The following is a 7320-nucleotide window of genomic DNA, read 5'->3' on the forward strand; positions in this document are numbered from 1 at the left end:
GACCAGGAACATCACAAGGATTTTGATTAGAGTAATTTTCGTAAAGTCTGTTGGAGAATGAGATCTGGGATCCTGAGCCCAGGGAGCCATGGTCACCCACCCACCATCCAAGGTGAGCAGGGGTGACCGTGAAGAGCCTCCCCCCAGGGCCACCCTGGGGAGCTTGGCACTTGTTTCATCAGCCCTGGCTGCAGGACATCAGGTCCAGCCATGACCAAAGATCTACAGCTGAATTCTTTTGCTTCAGTTATTCTTCTGTTAAGAAGGTGAGCCTTAAGAAAATCGTCTGAGGCTGAATTGCCTTTTGGGGCTTTGCGTTGTGTTTTATGGCCGGGGTGTTGCTTCGACTCACTCCAGACTTTTTTCCTCCTTTTAAATAGTGGGAATACCACCGTAGAGTTAAAATGGTTTTGTATAATTATATATAGAACAGTGAATACTGGATAAGAGAGCATGCTGATTTAGTAATCTACTCAGCATTACAGAAAATGAGTGATTTAAGAAGTATATAATTCAATATTCTAAGATACTGCTTCCTTCCAACTACAGCAGAATGAAGCTTTTATTTTGCCTATATTACAAGTTTGTATTTTTTGCAAACATTCTGAATACAGAACTTAAATTAGCCCAGACTTTTAGCATATACTATAAAAACTGATTAACATGCTCCATCTGTTGGTAAGCTGAGTGACTGTCCAAGTGAGCAGCAGAGCCCACGAACATTTCCATGTGGATTTGTAAGGCTGTGGTCACAGCACAAAGTTATTAATGCTTGCAGAAGAGAATGCTGCTCAGTGCGAGGGGAGAGCAGGTGGGAAACCCTGCAAAGAGCCCAGATGGAAAAAAACACCTGCCATTCCTGCGCTGGGTGGACGCGCAGGGAGCTTTGAGGGTTCCAGAGGGAGGAGGTTACACGCGCCGTGGAGCGGCAGCGGTGGCTCAGCAGGAGTGAAGACAAGGATTTTAATATCATGGTGCTGCGGTTCTTTTGTCTTGTGGTGTGCTCGTGGTTTTGCAAAACATTCATGTTCGATTACTCTTCTGTTTTGTTGCTGGGGAACACAAGCAGAGAAGGAAAACAATAATTTAAATTTAACTCTACTAAATATAAATGAGATTTCATGGGACAAAGACTTTTCTGGTTTGAGGGGTTATTGCTGGGTCAAGTTTCAAAGGCCCTACTGCAGCCAATCGGATTCTTGGAGCATCTTAAAAGAATTGTAAGCATTTTTATAAAAATGTTTTAGGCAACACAAATACAGCCATTGCCTCCAGGAGTGTATGTGATTGTTCTTCAAGTCACACACAAGTATATCCATGTGTTGCTGTTACTGGCTGTATTTGTGGAAATGAGATAGAGTGCAGGAGGATAAAAGTTTCAGACCATGCCCTTAAAGTTTCAAGAAGAGGTATCAAAATGTGTGCATTACCTCACTTTCCCCAGGTGTTCATGGTCACAATATATACATTTATAGATTCCAAGAGCAGCTACTCTGTATTTTTACTCTCCCCAGGACAATAAAGCCCTTTTTCAACTGTGGTTGCTGGAATTGCTTTCTCATAAACACTCCTCCTCAACTTTTGTCTGCAAAATTATGCTAGTCACCGTAGATTTAATTTAACACTATTTCATGTGAGGTTCTAAAAGCTAGTAGACAGTTCTCCATTATATAAGCATGTCTTAATTCCAGAAAACCCTTTCTGTCTGGTACATTGTATTACATTGAGATACTTTCTGATAAATGGGTGTTGGTTTCAGACAGACTGTCATGAAGCATCTTTTAAAAAATATTAATCTGATCATATGATTGCCACTGAAGTAATTGATATAGGAAGTGGTTGGGTGGGTGGCAGGTTTATGTTTGTTGTTGTCTGTACTAAATTTAATAATAGCTTGAGGCCAAGACTTTAAGGCATTTGAGCATCCCCAGCTTCATCAGGGAATCTTCTGCTCTATATATCAAAACCCCAACGGTTTTGCCGTAATCTGTGGAGGTTCATGTACCGAACTCTCAGCACTAGATGGGGCCAGGCACCGTGGTGAGCCTGCATCCAATTGCGCGGGCACTGAAGCAAGGCTTGGGAGAGCTAGAAAACTCACTGCAAACAATGTTCATCAATTATAGCATAAGTACTAGGTTAAGATAAAATCAGCAATTAAGGCAAAATGCTTATTAAGGATTAGGAGATTGAATGGGAGCTCAGTGGGCCGTGAGTTGTTGTACCGGAGCCTGGCTAATCCTTTTGCCTTTCCCAGCTTATGCTGCTATTTACCACTCGTACCCACCACTGGAAATGGCAATTCCGAGGGACGAGCTCTGAAACGCAGAGTTGTTTGTTGCAAGCAGGTGATCACGATTCATGTATCTGAGCACAGGAATGCCGCTGTCTCCCTGGGCTGATTCCTTCTGCTCTCTGCACACCTCATTTAGATTAGATTAATAGTTACGATTCCTAGTTTAGGTGGGTTTCTTTTTTCTTGTAGACTAAGAAAGCCACAGATTGAGCATCGCAGATTGTTGCTCTGTGTGTCAAAGTGTGACCTGAATTTGAAGCGATTTGTATTCCCAAGTGTATTTTAAGAACACCTTCCTTTGTCCTAAAAAAAATGAAGCAAATTACTATTACAACACATGGCTTGGAAAGCACTTTCCATCATTCCTGAGAATCTTATGTATTTATTTTTTCCTTTATGATAGAAAAAAAAAGATTATTTGAATGATAAACTACTAATCAGAATTTTGGCAGATTTTCTTCATTGCTTTAAGAGGAACTGGCATTTCAGTGTAGGAAAAGCAACAGTTTGCTGAGCTGAGGACTGGAAGAGCTGTCCGTGCACATTGTGCATTAACATATTTTCAATTACATGAAATGGGTGCATTTCAAATTTAATTTAGGTGTCAATAAAATAGCAGCCACGGCAACAGTGGATATTCCCTGCCCTTCCAGTGCGGAGCTGTGCTCAGCCCTCTCCCTGTTCTGCTCATACACAACAGGGTCATGGTCCCTGGGACTGCTCTGCCCCGGGGACCTTCCTGAGACCAGCACGCAGCACGGGAGCATGCGCGGGGGAGGATGAGGAGAAAGGAGGAAACTGCGGCAGTCTGCCAGCTCCCCGGCCTGCTGGGTACAAACCAGGTGGGGATGGGTCACAGAAGGCTCAAAAGCAGAATTTGTGAGAGTCCTCCCGTGGTGGGACAGCACAAGGGATGCAAAGGCAGGCAGGGTGACTTCCCAAGTCCCTTCCAGGTGCGTTAAACAGACATCACTGTAGTAAGATCCCGGTCTCTAAAGTTAAAGGCAATGGAAGCAGCCACTGTGTAGATGCTCCCCAAAGGCAAAAGGAGTATGGAGCCAGGTTAAGGAAAAGCTGACATAGGGCAGAAATGTGATACGTTTTCAAGAGCAAATGGTTCCATTTAGTCCAGGGAAGTGCTTGCGTCTGTGGAAGTTAGGGCTGCCTGACCAGGGCACCGAGAAACTGAGCAGTCTTTCATGTGCTAAATGAGGTTACAAATTATTTAAATAATGCTTCCAGAGAAAATTCATATTCACTTACCATTGCGAATATGATTGTTCTTAATCTTGCCTTTGCTCCTTGTCCTCTCCCACATACCCACTTCAATTTTTTTCTTGCTCTTTAAGTGCCAAATAGCTTCCTTCTTGTCACTCAGTTTTATTTCTTTTAAATGTCCAGTCTAATTAAGCCCTCTGAGCCAAGAGCTGCGGAACAAGAGGGTCAGTTGTGCTCCCACTTGCCTGGTGGGAGCCTGGAGGAGCTCCTGGAGCCACTGCCGGGAATTTCCACTGGCCTCAGCAGAGCTGCCATCCGGGTGGCTTGGGGGAGCTGACTCGGACCCTCGCAGCACCAGAAGGGCACAGGAGACGCTGTCACCACGCGGAGCTGCTCAGGGGACGCTGTTCCACTGCGCGGGGGGAGAACAGGAAAATGCCGTGCGAGGCAGCCGGGCTGCGTCACAGGGTGTCCTTGTGGAGGAGACACATCGTGTCAGGCTCTGCGAGAGGACAAGGAGGACAGATGGACATAGGGAAACATCTTGAATGGCTGTAGCTGTTTTCCCTCTCCAGGAGGTACCTTCACCTGTCTCCTGCTGCCTTCCTTTACAGCACCTATGGCACACGAGTTTCCCAAGGAGCCCATGGCAGGAGCTCCTGTCTGGGAGGGACAGGAATCATCTCCTCAAGACCTGGCTTCTCCCTTCCTGAGAGTGGAGCGGGGCTGGGGCCTTCTAACCTCACTGCTCCCTTCTTGGAGGACATTGGAAGTTCAGATCTTGTTCCTCTGATGAGGAAAAGTGATGGAGCTTTTCATAGCAATCAGTTTGCTTTTGTGGCTTCTGAATCCTTTTTCCAGTGGACTGTGGTTGTCATCAAGACCATTCCTGGGGGGAACTGAGAGATGAAAAATGACTGTCAGGGCTGCATCAGCAATGGGCCTAATTTAATGGGATGGCTGCAACCCAGGTTGGAGGTTGAGTAGTCAAGTGATGCAAATCAGAGAAGAGAAGATAGGTCATGTAAATAACATCATCCAGTGTTTACTGTGAGCAAGCAGAATGTGAGTCGGGGAGAAATCTGTCTTTGTCAGGGACTCCTGCTGATCCATTTCTCCATGGATCAGCCGCACGTAAAGTTAATCTGCTTATGCAGCAGCTGAGAAACTGAGATGCCCTCAATGCCCTCCTGTCATCCCTGCATCTAGCTGGAGTCTCAAAATACCAGGGGAGCAGAAATTCCATCTATGTTGGGGGGGTGACTACCCCTCATCCCTCTCATTTAGAATCACAGATGGTTTGGGTTTGAGGGCCCTCCCCAGCTCCCCCAGCGCCCCCGCTGCCATGAGCAGGGACATCTGCACCAGCTCAGGTTGCTCAGAGCCCCGTCCAGCCTGGCCTGGGATGTCTCCAGGGATGGTTCAGCCACCACCTCTCTGGCCAACCTGGGCCAGGCTCTCACCACCCTCAGGGACAACAATTTCTTCATCATGTCTGGCCCGAATCTCCCTCCTTTAGTTTAAAACCATCACCCCTTGTCCTGTCACAACAGACTGTCCTGTTGTGTTTCCTCTGCTGGGAGGACAGGCTGAGAGAGTTGGGGTATTCAGCCTGGAGAAGAGAAGCTCTGGGGAGTAACCACAGGAGCTCTAATGCCACCATAAGAAAAAGAAGAAAACCTCTATTTTTGTCCTAATTTAAAATCAGCTAAAGTGTGTAGATTGTGAGATTCAGTATCATGTTTGTAAACATTAGTAACAAATGTGTAATTTATTCTGCATCCTTTTTTTATTTCTTTAATTTAGAGTGTCATTTAGAATATCTCATCCTTTATTTGATAATGACATTGCAAGGGCCAATCAGAATTAATCCACGATGCTTCCCTCTGATCCACTGTTAATTTCTAGATAGAAACACTGGGAGATAATTTACATTAAATACAGTCTTTATTTACCACACCGGCACTTTGACCTGTGTTTCTTATCACCTTGCCTGTATGGGCCAACGCAATTACTTTCCTTTTGTAATCTAGTGCTACCTTCAGGTCCACGTAAGAGACGATACAATGGCTGTTTAATTCACAGTAACTAATCAAGGTCTGTACTCCTGTAATTTCCTGGAACAGAGGCTCACAAGGTCATTGCTGTGGGGATGATTCACAGTCGGCTCCTGGGGACGCTGCTACCTGCTCTTGCTGCTCTGCAGCAGCAACCGCCACATTGGGCACGTTCCAGTGTCAGTTTGAAATGTCTGTCGGCGCAAAACAACCGATGGTCAGGATGCTCCTTTTGTGCCGCATCACAACAAAACAGGGGAACCTCTGCAGGGACAGTAGCAGATGAGTGAACGCTGCATTTCCAGCGAGGCGTTTGGGACGGGGAGTGCGGGGCCAGGCTGTGCACGGGGATGCGCACCCTCTGCTGCCCCATCGTGCCTGGTTCCTTGGGCTCAGGCACATGTCCCCAGGTATTTAGCTTTGCTCTCTGGAGAACAACCATAGCCAGTGTGTTCTGAAATGCTTCTTCCTGATTGCTTTATCTTTCCAGCCAAATTTTGGAACCACAGATCAGGCAGCAAGACCTCCCTGACTTTAAACTAGTGTGTCCTAAGCAGCTCATTGTTTTTCTAAGCCCCCTCCTCATCCTCACAACTCTACAGATTTTTCTCCTTGGTTAGCATCACATACAGCAGCATCCCATTCTCATCACCTGAGCTCCTTCAGTCTCAAAAAGTTAATTAGATTAAAGTGTTTAAAAAATCACTTTCACAGTAAGACATGAGCAGAAAGCAAGATGCTTCTCTTCCTTTAAGAAAGCAAGAGTCATGTATTATATCAGTTAATTGGTTCAACTAAAACTTGGATAATTCAGTTTCTTCAGGGTGACTGGGATTTAGTAATAAACCCCTTCAGTTTAACAGCATCGCAGCGCTCAGGACGCATGAAGATGTGCAGGAGGCAGAGCTGTGCGCACAGGGCTGCTCCGATCCGCCGTCCTGCGGTCCCGGCTGCCCGAGGTGCCTCCAGCCGAGAGCAGCCCCCGAGGGCACGGTCCTGCTGGGTAGCGGGACCAGCAGAGAGCAGGCGGCCAGAGAGGAGTAATTATTCCCGGGGACCTCCTCCAGAAAGGTCATCCTCAAAAGGTTGTAGTACAGCTTCTTAAGGCTGTTCCTCAAGACTGTTTCTGTTACAGTGATCTACATTTCTAGCCCAGTTTTTCCAAGAAAGGAAGCTGTACGGTCACACCATCTGTCTGGCTGCAAGTCCCCCTCTGAGAGCTTTTGTGCCTCTGGTCTGGCCGTGGCAGGAACGCAGGTCTGCAAAGCCTCGTGCGGACAGACGGAGATGGAGCCATTTCCCCACGGAGCCAGGGGGCGAGGGGAGGCCTGGACACCCCGCAGGAGGCGCCTGGGGGGCAGACGCAGATGCTTTGGGAGTGAGGTGTCTTCACTTCTGTTCACTGAATTGCTGTTTTCTCTCCAAGGAAAGCTAAGGGTCTAGACACTCTCAGCTGCTACTTAAAGATATTTTTGCATGTAAGTAGGACCGTGCCTGTAGCTTGCCTCTCATCCAGTCCTTGCTGAGTCCAAATCCTTCCTCTCAGCTTCTCCACAACCCACTCTGCTGGGACCTGCTGTGCCCCAACCCAGGGTCAGGCACTGGGCACTTTCCATGCTGGAGAACCGCAGCTCTGTCTCCATCCCTTTCTCTTCACAAGCATGTTCTTGGATTAATTTCTTTTTCAGGCTGGATTAAATTGCAGGAGCCCTCCAGTACAGGTTCCGGTGGCTCGGATCTTGCCGTTTG

This window comes from Caloenas nicobarica, chromosome 10 (genome assembly GCF_036013445.1).
Source record: "Caloenas nicobarica isolate bCalNic1 chromosome 10, bCalNic1.hap1, whole genome shotgun sequence".
Taxonomy (NCBI): domain Eukaryota; kingdom Metazoa; phylum Chordata; class Aves; order Columbiformes; family Columbidae; genus Caloenas; species Caloenas nicobarica.